The sequence below is a fragment of the Schistocerca americana genome, chromosome 2, assembly GCF_021461395.2.
Source record: "Schistocerca americana isolate TAMUIC-IGC-003095 chromosome 2, iqSchAmer2.1, whole genome shotgun sequence".
NCBI classification, from domain to species: Eukaryota; Metazoa; Arthropoda; class Insecta; order Orthoptera; family Acrididae; genus Schistocerca; species Schistocerca americana.
Window position 1 is genome coordinate 243780236 of NC_060120.1, and position 14162 is coordinate 243794397.

The 14162-nt window shown below is 45.4% G+C and overlaps 1 protein-coding gene across 1 annotated transcript in view; it reads right to left on the reverse strand.

Annotated features, from left to right (window-relative positions):
• LOC124593922 (gustatory receptor for sugar taste 64f-like) overlaps positions 1-14162 on the reverse strand; it is a 122268-nt gene that overhangs the window by 28889 nt on the left and 79217 nt on the right. The window lies entirely within an intron of this gene.

The following is a 14162-nucleotide window of genomic DNA, read 5'->3' on the forward strand; positions in this document are numbered from 1 at the left end:
GAAGAATATAATACTTCCAATCCCAAAGAAAGCAGGTGTTGACAGGTGTGAAAATTACCGAACTATCAGTTAAATATATGAGGGCTGCAAAATCCTAACACGAATTATTTACAGAGGAATGGAAAAACTGGTAGAAGCCGACCTCGGGGAAGATCAGTTTGGATTCCGTAGAAATGTTGGAACACGTGAGGCAATACTGACCCTACGACTTATCTTAGAAAAAAGATTAAGGAAAGGCAAACCTACGTTTCTAGCATTTGTAGACTTAGAGAAATCTTTTGACAATGTTGACTGGAATACTCTATTTCAAGTTCTGAAGGTGGCAGGGTTAAAATACAGAGAGCGAAAGGCTATTTGCAATTTGTACAGAAACCAAACGGCAATTTTAAGAGTCGAGGGGCATGAAAGGGAAGCAGTGGTTGGGAAGGGAGCGAGACAGGGTTGCAGCCTATCGCCGATGTTATTCAACGTGTAAATTGACCAAACAGTAAAGGAAACAAACGAAAAATTCGGATATTAAAAACCATGGACTAGAAATAATAACTGTCAGAGACAGCAAAGGATCTGGAAGAGCAGTTGAACGGAATGGGTAGTGTCTTGAAAGGAGGACATAAGAAGAACATCAACAAAAGCAAACCGAGGATAATGGAATGTAGTTGAATTAAATCAGGTGATGCTGAGGGAATTAGATTAGGAATTGAGATACTTAAAGTAGTAGATGAGTTTTGCTACTTGGGGACCAAAACAACTGCCCGCATCTCGTGGTCGTGCGGTAGCGTTCTCGCTTCCCACGCCCGGGTTCCCGGGTTCGATTCCCGGCGGGGTCAGGGATTTTCTCTGCCTCGTGATGGCTGGGTGTTGTGTGCTGTCCTTAGGTTAGTTAGGTTTAAGTAGTTCTAAGTTCTAGGGGACTTATGACCACAGCAGTTGAGTCCCATAGTGCTCAGAGCCATTTGAACCAAAACAACTGATGATGGTCGAAGTAGAGAGGATATAAAATGTAGACTGGCAATGGCAAGGAAAGTGTTTGTAAAGAAGGGAAATTTGTTAACATCGAGTATAGATTTAAGTGTCAGGAAGTCGTTTCTGAAGGATTTGTAAGGGGTGTAGGCATATGTGGAAGTGAAACATGGACGATAAATAGTTTAGACAAGAAGAGAATAGAAACTTTCGAAATATGGTGCTACAGAACAGTGCTGAAGATTAGATGGGTAGGTCACATAACTAACGAGGAGGTACTGAATAGAATTGGGGAGAAGAGAAATTTGTGGCCCAACTTGACTAGATGAAGGGATCGGTTAGTAGGACATGTTCTGAGGCACCAAGGGATCATTGGAGGGCAGCGTGGAGGGTAAAAATCGTAGCGGGAGACCAAGAGATGAATACACTAAACAGATTCAGAAGGATGTAGGTTGCAGTAGGTACTGGGAGATGAAGAAGCTTGCAGAGGATAGAGTAGCATGGAGAGCTGCATCAAACCAATCTCTGGACTGAAGACCACAACAACAACGATTTCGTTACATAACTTGCGTGTTATGAAAATCTGTCGTTTCAAGGCAATGACACATTAAAGCTTTATAGAAACACACCATTCTTCGTACGTTTTGTTATACTTAAACGTCACATAATGATGTACCGGCTGTTAAAGCCTTCACGAGCTTTACGTCACAATGCAAGAGCTGGAATTCCGCTAGTTCACTGTGGTGTACGGTTACATGCGTTGAGTTACCAAATATAGGGTAGCTATGACAGTGCTTTGCGACCTACTATATACGATTTTTTTCGCCTTTGCCTCTCTAAAAGGTTCTGGGACTTCGTTATTAGGCTAATAGAAGTTATTCCTGCTCTAATATTTTCGGTGCTGTGTACAGATTGCTATATATATATATATATATATATATATATATATATATATATATATATATATATATATATATATATATCAGGTGTGAATTATCACTTAGTAATTCACACATTAAGCATGAAAGCCGCAAATGCGAATAAATGTTGACACGTCGTTCATCTGGTAAATAAACTAGCTCTCAGAATAAAAAAAAAAAAGAAACGGAGGAAAGATTACCACATATGCAACAGAATGAAAAGGTAACTTAGTCTCAGACACTTATGAAGTATATAAAAGACAATTTGCGTGCTGATTCTTTAGGACACTTCTTTTTCAAGCAAATGTCTTCGATTAAAGTGAGTTTTTCGTCATTTTACTGAACCAAATTTTACCAATAGTGACGCGTTTTCGAGAGACGCCCAATGTGTTGGTGTTTTGAAACAGCGTTTATTCGTTGGCCATAAGATATATTCGCCTGATAGAATGGCTACGCACCCTTTCAGATTACAGACTAGCTACTGAAACTAGTTTTCAGAGTTCTAAAAATAAACTTATTTTTGTTAAGATACCTTTAAGAATACTTTTGAATATGTACACTCCTGGAAATTGAAATAAGAACACCGTGAATTCATTGTCCCAGGAAGGGGAAACTTTATTGACACATTCCTGGGGTCAGATACATCACATGATCACACTGACTGAACCACAGGCACATAGACACAGGCAACAGAGCATGCACAATGTCGGCACTAGTACAGTGTATATCCACCTTTCGCAGCAATGCAGGCTGCTATTCTCCCATGGAGACGATCGTAGAGATGCTGGATGTAGTCCTGTGGAACGGCTTGCCATGCCATTTCCACCTGGCGCCTCAGTTGGACCAGCGTTCGTGCTGGACGTGCAGACCGCGTGAGAAGACGCTTCATCCAGTCCCAAACATGCTCAATGGGGGACAGATCCGGAGATCTTGCTGGCCAGGGTAGTTGACTTACACCTTCTAGAGCACGTTGGGTGGCACGGGATACATGCGGACGTGCATTGTCCTGTTGGAACAGCAAGTTCCCTTGCCGGTCTAGGAATGGTAGAACGATGGGTTCGATGACGGTTTGGATGTACCGTGCACTATTCAGTGTCCCCTCGACGATCACCAGTGGTGTACGGCCAGTGTAGGAGATCGCTCCCCACACCATGATGCCGGGTGTTGGCCCTGTGTGCCTCGGTCGTATGCAGTCCTGATTGTGGCGCTCACCTGCACGGCGCCAAACACGCATACGACCATCATTGGCACCAAGGCAGAAGCGACTCTCATCGCTGAAGACGACACGTCTCCATTCGTCCCTCCATTCACGCCTGTCGCGACACCACTGGAGGCGGGCTGCACGATGTTGGGGCGTGAGCGGAAGACGGCCTGACGGTGTGCGGGACCGTAGCCCAGCTTCATGGAGACGGTTGCGAATGGTCCTCGCCGATACCCCAGGAGCAACAGTGTCCCTAATTTGCTGGGAAGTGGCGGTGCGGTCCCCTACGGCACTGCGTAGGATCCTACGGTCTTGGCGTGCATCCGTGCGTCGCTGCGGTCCGGTCCCAGGTCGACGGGCACGTGCACCTTCTGCCGACCACTGGCGACAACATCGATGTACTGTGGAGACCTCACGCCCCACGTGTTGAGCAATTCGGCGGTACGTCCACCCGGCCTCCCGCATGCCCACTATACGCCCTCGCTCAAAGTCCGTCAACTGCACATACGGTTCACGTCCACGCTGTCGCGGCATGCTACCAGTGTTAAAGACTGCGATGGAGCTCCGTATGCCACGGCAAACTGGCTGACACTGACGGCGGCGGTGCACAAATGCTGCGCAGCTAGCGCCATTCGACGGCCAACACCGCGGTTCCTGTTGTGTCCGCTGTGCAGTAAGTCGTCTTGTTTTTGGGTCTGATGAAGGCCTACGGTATTAGCAAAGTAGATAGTACAACTTTTCCAGTAGCTTTCGGAGTTAAATCTTGCCAACAATTTAATCTGTGCCTTACCCACAGCCCAGTTCACGCGAACGCTGCACTTTACACAGTTATAGAAGATGAAACTTCGAGATTAACGTTCCTTGCAGTAGAGAAAAAAACGTAATCTCCAGTTCTCTCCACTAGAGGTGAATGTTATCAATTTTAAACTTCATGTTCGCCTCGTGTGTTGTGAACCAAACGATCGCGGAAGTCGATAGACAGTGCTTGTCGTCTTCGATAAAGCGTGTGGCTACAAAATGATGACACGTTTGCAAGAAGTCTGTTGAACTATAGGTTACACCTAGAACTCCCCGTGTGACCAGGTTACAGGACCTAGGTTGAGAGAGGTGCACAAAATCTGTTGTCGGATCAGTTCAGAACACCAGTAAAACATAAAAATCACGAAAGAGAAAAGGTGGACCTAATTTACTAATTTTTATCAGTTAATGCGTATTCAAGAATTTATAGGTAGTTGATGTTCCACTGATTAATTTAAAAACTCTATACAAGAACAAACACTTTTTTGTGGACTGAAGATACAATTTGTATATTAGGTTATCTTTTGAACAGTTTACAAACGATTTGAGCGTGTAAAAAGTCTTTTCTTATAACCATTTTTGTGTTTAATTTGTAAAGATTTCTAATGAGGTTGCTTGTGAAGCTTACGTATAAACAGTTTTACATCCAGATACAATAAAGAGCCAAAGAAACTGATTCACCTGCCTAATAACGTGTAGAGCCTTCGCGAGTACGCAGAAGTGCCGCAAGGCGATGTGGCATGGACTCGACTAACGTCTGAAGTAGTGTTGGAGGGAACTGACACCTTGAATCCCGCAGGGCTGTCCATAAATCCGTAAGAGTACAGGGGGTTGGAGATCTCTTCTGAACAGCGCCTTGCAAGGAATCCCAGATATGCTCAATAATGTTCATATCTGCGGAGTTTTGTGGCCAGCGGAAGTATTTCAACTCAGAAGAGTGCTCCTGGAGCCACTCTGTAACAATTCTGGACGTGTGAGGTGTCGCATTGTCCTGGTGCAGCTGCCCAAGTCCGTCGGAATACACAATGGACATGAATGGATGCAAGTGATCAGACGGGATGCTTATGTACGTGTCACCTGTCATAGTCGTATGTAGACGTGTCAGGGGTCCCACATCATTTCAACTGCACACTCCCCACACCATTACAAAGCCTCCACCAACTTGAACAGTCCACTGCTGAAACGCAGGTTCCATGGATTCATGAGGTTGTCTCCATATCCGTAGGTCCATCTTTGAAACGAGACTCGTCCGACCAGGCAACATGTGTCCAGTCATCAACAGTCCAATGTCGGTGGTGACAGGGCCAGCCGAGGGCAAAGCTTTGTGCCGTGCAGTCATCAAGGGTACACGAGTGGGCCTTCGGCTCCGAAAGCCCATATCGATGAGTTCCGATGAATGGTTCACGCGCTGACACTTGTTGATGGCCCAGCATTGAAATCTGCAGCAGTTTGTGGAAGGGAATACGCATGCCTATACCAGTTTCTTTGGCGATTCATTGTATATACAAATACGCTGTGGCTCTAAGACTACACACATTTAGTGAACACAATCACTATATATTTCACCAATGACTTTTTCTTTAAATTAAAATTTATTTACCAATCAGTTGGGCACATCAAAAGTAACGTCGATAATTACTGCACATACAGGTCTGTCCATGATTATGAAACAAGATCTAGACTGAATTTACTAAAACAAACTGATTTAAAAAGGTAGTCAAAAAGTGCCTGTTGAGCCATAAATTCTATGCAGTGAAGAATTGCTAGGTAATACAGGACAGGGCTTTGGTAAAAGAGTAACACAAATAAATTATAATAACGACAGTAAAACATCTGTTACATTACCCTTCTCCAACTGTGTTTTTTGTTACTTTTTTCTTTTGTTTTCTTTTTTATTCAGGAAAATATTACTCCTAAAGCTATAAAATGGGTAATACTAACACCTTATCCTCTTTAGATTAGGAAATGATACACTTAAAGTAGCAGATGAGTTTTGCTGTTTGGCGCGCAAAATAACTGATGATGGTCGAAGTAGAGAGGATATAAAATGCAGACTGGCAATGGCAAGGAAAGCGTTTCTCAAGAAGAGAAATTTGTTAACATCGAGTATAGATTCAAGTGCGAGGAAATCTTTTCTGGGAGTATTTGGGTGGAGTGTAGCCTTGTATGGAAGTGAAACATGGACGACAAATAGTTTAGATAAGAAGAGAATAGGAGCTTTCGAAATGTGGTGCTACAGAAGAATACTGAAGATTAGATAGGTAGATCACGTAACCAATGAGGAGGTACTGAACAGAATTGGGGAGATGAGGAATTTTGTGGCCCAACTTGACTAGAAGGAGGGATCGGTTGGTAGGACACGTTCTGAGGTATCAAGGGATCAGCAGTTTAGTATTGGAGGGAAGCGTGGAGCGTAAAAGTTGTAGAGGGAGACCTAAGGATGAATACACTAAGCAGATTCAGAAGGATGTAGGTTGCAGTAGTTAATCGTAGATGAAGAAGTTGCAACAGAGTAGCATGGAGAACTGCATCAAACCAGTCTCTAGACTACAACATCCTCTTTCTGAGCTCATTTACGAGGTCTGTTCAAAAAAATAAATAAATAAATAAAAACAGTAAATGCGAAACACTCGAAATTTCAGACCAATGGTGTGCTGGAGCGAAATACGGTTGGCGTCCCTGCACACATCTGTGTCTAATGTTTAACTGTTGGAAGTTTCATTGTCGTATTTCTGTTGGTTATTGTTCAGTGCTGTATTGCGTAGAACGTTGTGTCACGCAGTTTGCGAATTTCGAGATGGCAGAGTTAGAGAAACAACAAGTCTGCATTAAATTTTTCGTGGAACCACAGAAAACTTTTACCGAGAAACACCAAATGATGGAGGAAGCCTACGGTGACGAGTTCTTAAACTCTACTCGGTGTTACGAATTGTTTACACGGTTTAAAAATGGCCGGACAGAAGTTAAAGATGACCTTCGTTCTGGGCGCCCTTCGACGTCTACTGACGACGCTCATGTCAGGAACGTCAACGAAATTGTGCATGATAATTGAAGACTGACTATCCGAGAGATTTCAGGAGAATCTAACATTTCAATTAGATCATGTTATCAAATCCTGACATAACAGCTTAGAATGCAGCGTGTTGCCGCCAAGTTCGTCCCATGACCCATGAGTCAAGATCAGAAAGACCTTCGTTCGCAATCAATGAAAAGCTTCTGGATTACGCAAATGAGAACGAGATGTTCCTTAAGTTGTCGCTTAGATCGTCAGTGAGAGAGCACCGTGAGTTCCTGCTGCTAATAAGGCGAGTACACCTTTTGTTTATTACATATTTTTACGAGTTTCAAACAGGAGCGAGTTCAGAAATGGATAGGCACTGTGATTGCTGTGTACAGATGCGAGCTGAGTTGGTGACCCTTCGCTTACCGCTCCAGGCAGGGTTGGCTTCCGTCACACAGCTTAGGGCTGCTGCCAAGGGCATAACTGTGGGTGGTCGGACGCGGGGATGCGAGGACGTCGAGAACGATTCACATGTCCCCGATCGATCCACTGCTGTGGCCGCCCTGGGAACTGCCTGCACTTAGGTTGACCCCCTCACCCGTGGTCGAGTGGGAGATCATTCCTAAGTCGGGCAGGCAGCGAAAGACTCTCCGTGGGGCCGATCGTAGGGCCTCCCCGGTTCGTTTGACGAACAGGTTTCGGGCGTTATCTGTGGCTGACGAAGTCTCTGAGCCGGATGCAGTCGTCCACCCTGTTACAGAGGAAGCTTCTCGGCCCGCAAGGTCTGGGCATTCACAGAGTGTGGGTTTGCTGGTAGTTGGAAGCTCCAACGTTAGGCGCGTAATGCAGCCCCTTAGGAACATGGCTGCCAAGGAGGGGAAGGAAGCCAATGTGCACTCCGTGTGCATACCGGGGGGGAGTCATTCCGGATGTGGAAAGGGTGCTCCCGGATGCCCTGAAGAGTACACGGTGCAGCCAACTGCAGGTGGTAGCCCATGTCGGTACCAATGAAGTGTGTCGCTTTGGATCGGAGGAGATTCTCTCTGGCTTCTGGCGGCTAGCGGAAATGGTAAAGACTGCCAGTCTAGCTTCCGAGATTAAGGCAGAGCTCACCATCTGCAGCAACGTCGACAGAACCGACTGTGGTCCTTTGGTGCAGAGCCGAGTGGTGGGTCTGAATCAGAGGCTCAGTCGGTTCTGTGACCGTGTAGGCTGCAGATTCCTTGACTTGTGCCATCGGGTGGTGGGTTTACGGGTTCCACTTAATACGTCAGGAGTCCACTACACACAGGAAGCGGCTACACGGGTAGCGGGGGCTGTGTGGAAGGGACTGGGCGGTTTTTTAGGTTAGAGGGTCTCCGGAAACCACAGAAAGGGCGTCTGTCTATAAGGGGGCAGGTGAAACACAGTAAGGTAGTTGTAGAAACGATCGTTATTATAGTTGTCGTAGCTGTGCTGGGAAGAACCAGAGCTCCAAGCCCTAATAGAAAGCACTGAAGCTCAAATAGTCATAGGTACAGAAAGCTGGCTAAAGCCGGAAATCAGTTCAGCCGAAATTTTTTCAAACGATCTAACAGTGATCAGAAAGGATAGATTAAGTACAGTTGGTTGGTGGAGTATTTATTGCTGTCAGAAGTAGTTTGCCTTGTAGTGAAATTGGAGTAGATAGTTCCTGCGAAATAGTACGGGTAGAGGTTATACTTGACAATCGGACTAAACTATTAATTGGATCGCTTTACCGACCCCCCCCCCCCTCCCCCACTCAGAAGATATAGTTGCTGAGCAGTTCAAAGAAAACTTGAGTCTCATTTCAAATAGGTACCCCACTCATACAATTATAGTCGGTGGCGACTTCAATCTATTCTCGATGTGCTGGAAAAATCATAAATTTAAAGTCGGCGGCAGGCACAAAACGTCATCCGAAATTGTACTGAATGCTTTCTCAGAAAATTATTTTGAACAATTACTTCATGAGCCTACTCGAAGCGTAAATGGTTGCGAAAGCATACTTGACCTCTTAGCAACAAATAATCCTGGACAAATAGGGAGTATCATGACGAATACAGGAATTAGCGATCACAAGGCAGTTGCAGCTGGGCTGAATGCCGTAACACCCACAACCATCAAAAAGAAACGCAAAGTACATCTATTTAAAAAAGCTGATAGAAATGCTCTTAATTCCTTTTCAAGAGACAGTCTCCATTCCTTCCGATCTGATCACGTAAACGTAGAAAAGATGTGGAATGATTTCAAAGAGATAGTATAGACGGCAATTGAGAGATATATACCACATAAATTGATAAGTGATGGTACTGACCCTCTGTGGTACACAAAACTGGCCAGATCGCTGTTGCAGAAGCAACGAAAAAAGCATGCCAAATTCAAAAGAACGCAAAATCCCGAAGATTGGCAGAGTTTTGCAGAAGTTCGAAATACAGCGCGTGTTTCAATGTGAGATGCTTTTAATAATTCCTACAACGAAACTCTGTCTTGGAATCTGGCATAAAATCCAAAGATGTTCTGGTCGCATATAAAGCACACCAGTGATAAGATGCAATCAGTACCTTCACTGCGCGATAACAACGGCGAAGTCACCGATGACAGTGCTACCAAAGCAGAGTTATTAAAGACGGTTTTCCGAAACTCCTTCACCAAAGAAGACGAAGTAAATATTCCCGAATTCCAATCAAGAACAATTGCGATGATGAGAAACATAGAAGTGGGTATCTTCGGTGTAGCAAAGCAGCTTAAATCACTTAATAAAGGCAAGGCTTCCGGTCCGGATGGTATACCAGTCAGGTTCCTTTCAGAGTATGCTGATGCAACAGCTCCATATTTAGCAATTATATACAACTGTTCGCTCACAGAAAGTTCCGTACCTAAAGACTGGAATGTTGCTCATGTCACACCAATACCCAAAAAGGGAAATAGGAGTAATCCGCTGAATTACAGGCCCATATCACTAACGTCGTATTGCAGTAGGATTTTGCATCATATACTGTATTCGAACATTATGAAGTACCTCGAAGAAAACGATTTACTGACACATAGCCAGCACGGATTCAGAAAATATCGTTCTTGCGGAACACAACTAGCTCTTTATACTCGTGAAGTAATGAGTGCTATCGACAGGGGATGTCAAATTGACTCCATATTTTTAGATTTTCAGAAGGCTTTCGACTCCGTTCCCCACAAGCGTCTTCTAACCAAACTGTGCGCCTATGGAATATCGCCTCAGATGTGCGACTGGATTCGTAATTTCCTGTCAGAAAGGTCACAGTTCGTAGTAATAGACGGAAAAACATAGAGTAAAACAGAAATATTATCCGTCGTTCCCCAAAAAGTGTTGTAGGCCCTCTATTGTTCCTGATCTACACTCCTGGAAATTGAAATAAGAACACCGTGAATTCATTGTCCCAGGAAGGGGAAACTTTATTGACACATTCCTGGGGTCAGATACATCACATGATCACACTGACTGAACCACAGGCACATAGACACAGGCAACAGAGCATGCACAATGTCGGCACTAGTACAGTGTATATCCACCTTTCGCAGCAATGCAGGCTGCTATTCTCCCATGGAGACGATCGTAGAGATGCTGGATGTAGTCCTGTGGAACGGCTTGCCATACCATTTCCACCTGGCGCCTCAGCTGGACCAGCGTTCGTGCTGGACGTGCAGACCGCGTGAGACGACGCTTCATCCAGTCCCAAACATGCTCAATGGGGGACAGATCCGGAGATCTTGCTGGCCAGGGTAGTTGACTTACACCTTCTAGAGCACGTTAGGTGGCACGGGATACATGCGGACGTGCATTGTCCTGTTGGAACAGCAAGTTCCCTTGCCGGTCTAGGAATGGTAGAACGATGGGTTCGATGACGGTTTGGATGTACCGTGCACTATTCAGTGTCCCCTCAACGATCACCAGTGGTGTACGGCCAGTGTAGGAGATCGCTCCCCACACCATGATGCCGGGTGTTGGCCCTGTGTGCCTCGGTCGTATGCAGTCCTGATTGTGGCGCTCACCTGCACGGCGCCAAACACGCATACGACCATCATTGGCACCAAGGCAGAAGCGACTCTCATCGCTGAAGACGACACGTCTCCATTCGTCCCTCCATTCACGCCTGTCGCGACACCACTGGAGGCGGGCTGCACGATGTTGGGGCGTGAGCGGAAGACGGCCTAACGGTGTGCGGGACCGTAGCCCAGCTTCATGGAGACGGTTGCGAATGGTCCTCGCCGATACCCCAGGAGCAACAGTGTCCCTAATTTGCTGGGAAGTGGCGGTGCGGTCCCCTACGGCACTGCGTAGGATCCTACGGTCTTGGCGTGCATCCGTGCGTCGCTGCGGTCCGGTCCCAGGTCGACGGGCACGTGCACCTTCCGCCGACCGCTGGCGACAACATCGATGTACTGTGGAGACCTCACGCCCCACGTGTTGAGCAATTCGGCGGTACGTCCACCCGGCCTCCCGCATGCCCACTATACGCCCTCGCTCAAAGTCCGTCAACTGCACATACGGTTCACGTCCACGCTGTCGCGGCATGCTACCAGTGTTAAAGACTGCGATGGAGCTCCGTATGCCACGGCAAACTGGCTGACACTGACGGCGTCGGTGCACAAATGCTGCGCAGCTAGCGCCATTCGACGGCCAACACCGCGGTTCCTGGTGTGTCCGCTGTGCCGTGCGTGTGATCATTGCTTGTACAGCCCTCTCGCAGTGTCCGGAGCAAGTATGGTGGGTCTGACACACCGGTGTCAATGTGTTCTTTTTTCCATTTTCAGGAGTGTATATTAACGACATAGGAGACAATCTGAATAGCCCTTTTAGATGATTTGCAGATGATGCTGTCATTTACCGTCTTGTAAAGTCATCAGATGACCTAAATGAACTGCAAAATGATTTAGATAAGATATCTGTGTGGTGCGAAAAGTGGCAGATGACCCTGAATAAAGAAAAGTGTGAAGTTATTCACATGAGTACTGAAAGAAATCCGTCAAATTTCGATTACGCGAAAAGTCACACAAATCTGAAGGCTGTAAATTCGACTAAATACTGAGGGATTACAATTAGAAATAACCTAAATTGGAACGATCACATAGATAATGTTGTGGGCAGAGCAAACAAAAGACTGCGATTCACTGGCAGAACACTTAGAAGGTGCAACAGATCTACTAAAGGGACTGATTACGCTACACTTGTCCGCCCTATTGTATTACTGTGCGATGTGGGATCCGTGTCAGGTGGAACTGACGGGTGATATGGAAAAATTTCAAAAAAGGGCGGCTCGTTTTGTGTTATTCCGAAACAGGGGAGATAGTGCACTGACAAGATATGCAATCATTAAAACAAAGGCGTTTTTAGTTGCGACGGGATCTTCTCATAAAATTTCAATCACCAGTTTTCTTCTCCGATTGCGAAAACATTCTGCTGGCACCCACAAACATAGGTAGAAATGATCATCACGGTAAAATAAGAGAAATCAGGGCTCGTACAGAAAAATTTAAGTGCTCGCTTTCCCCTCGCCGTTCGAGAGTGGAACGGTAGAGAGACAGTTTGAAGGTGGTTCATTGAACCCTCTGCCAGGCACTTAATTTTGAATAGCAGAGTAATCACGTAGATGTAGATGGAGAGAATCATAACTAGTGATAACACATGGGTCTATGGTTTTGATGTTGAGACCGACGTTCAGTCTTCACAATGGGTCGGGAAATTTTCTCCAAGACCAAGGAAAGCTCTTCAGGTAGGTCAAATGTCAATGACATATTGATATTCTTTGACTTTGAAGGAAACGGTTCATCATGAATTCGTGCCACAGGGACAAACTGTTAATCGCTGGTACTAGCAGGACGTTTTGCGACGCCTGCGAGAAAATGTGAGAAGGAAATGGCCTGAAATGTGCTGAGACAATTCATGGCTCTTGCATCACGATAACGCACCCGCACATTCATCCCTGTTGGTGTGTGACTGTTCCACAGAAACGAAATCACTGTGCTGCCTCATCCTCCGTGCTCTCCAGACCTGGTCCCCGCATACATTTTTTATTTCCAAAGCTGAAAACCCCATTTAAAGACGAAGATTTGCAACGACAGATGAGTTAAAAGAAAATCCGCAGACGGCGCTTCGCGCGATCCAGCAAGAGGCTTACCAAGACTGCTTGCTGAGAGACGGCGTTGGGAGCAGTGTATCAATGTGGAGGAGAGCATTTCGAAGGAGACCATGCAGAATAAGTAAAAGGTAAGTTCAGAAAAATTTTATGTGGAAATTTTTTGAACAGATCTCTTATTATAAGAGGGATGCTACCTCAGTTTCTCAGACTAGCAAATGGGAAGCTGCTGTACGGAAAACGAAATTGAAACATCGTCGCTATGGTGCTGACGTCAGTACTTTATAAAAAATGAGTGTAGTGTGTGTTGTGTGTGTAGTGACTGGGTGTGCGAAATGAATGAACAGTGTAGCACAAGCCATTTACATCATTAAATAACTTCTTTAGAAAACAGTATTGTACACTAGGGATAAACCGAACGAGATAGCACTGTTTTAAACGGACTGGCCTTGTATTTGGGAGGGTGGAGGTTCCAGTCTTCATCCGGCCAGTCTAATTCGCGTTTACCATAGTTCCCTAAATTACTTCAGGCATATCCCGGGATGGTTCCTGCTATAAAGACACGATCGACTACTGCCCCATCCTTGTCAAACTAGACCTATGGTCGGCCGGGGTGGGCGAGCGGTTCTAGGCACTTCAGTCTGGAACCGCGCGACCGCTATGATCGCAGGTTCGAATCCTGCCTCGGGCATGGATGTGTGTGATGTCCTTAGGTTAGTTAGGTTTAAGTAGTCCTAAGTTCTAGGGGACTGATGACCTCAGATGTTAAGTCCCATAGTGCTCAGAGCCAGCCTTTGTTAAGTCCCATAACGCTCATAGCCATTTGAACCATTTGAACCTAGACCTATGAGCATTAAAATTTTAAACATGGTTGTGAGACCGCAATCGTACAAGAATAAGATAGATATAAAACAGCCAACCACTCGCAACAAATTGTTACTTTTACCAGGTTTCGACATCAGCTACAGGTGTCTTCATCAGAAAATGCACGATTACCTAAAGAGATTACAATAAATGTTATCACAGAAAAAACTAAAGAATAACGAGCTTTTACACCGAACAGATGTATAAGATGGCTGTTTTCTCTTGTCATAACTGTCGAACGAATTTAAGAGCAATAATACGCTCATTTTATACTCACATAAAATATTTCATTACGAAGTTAATAT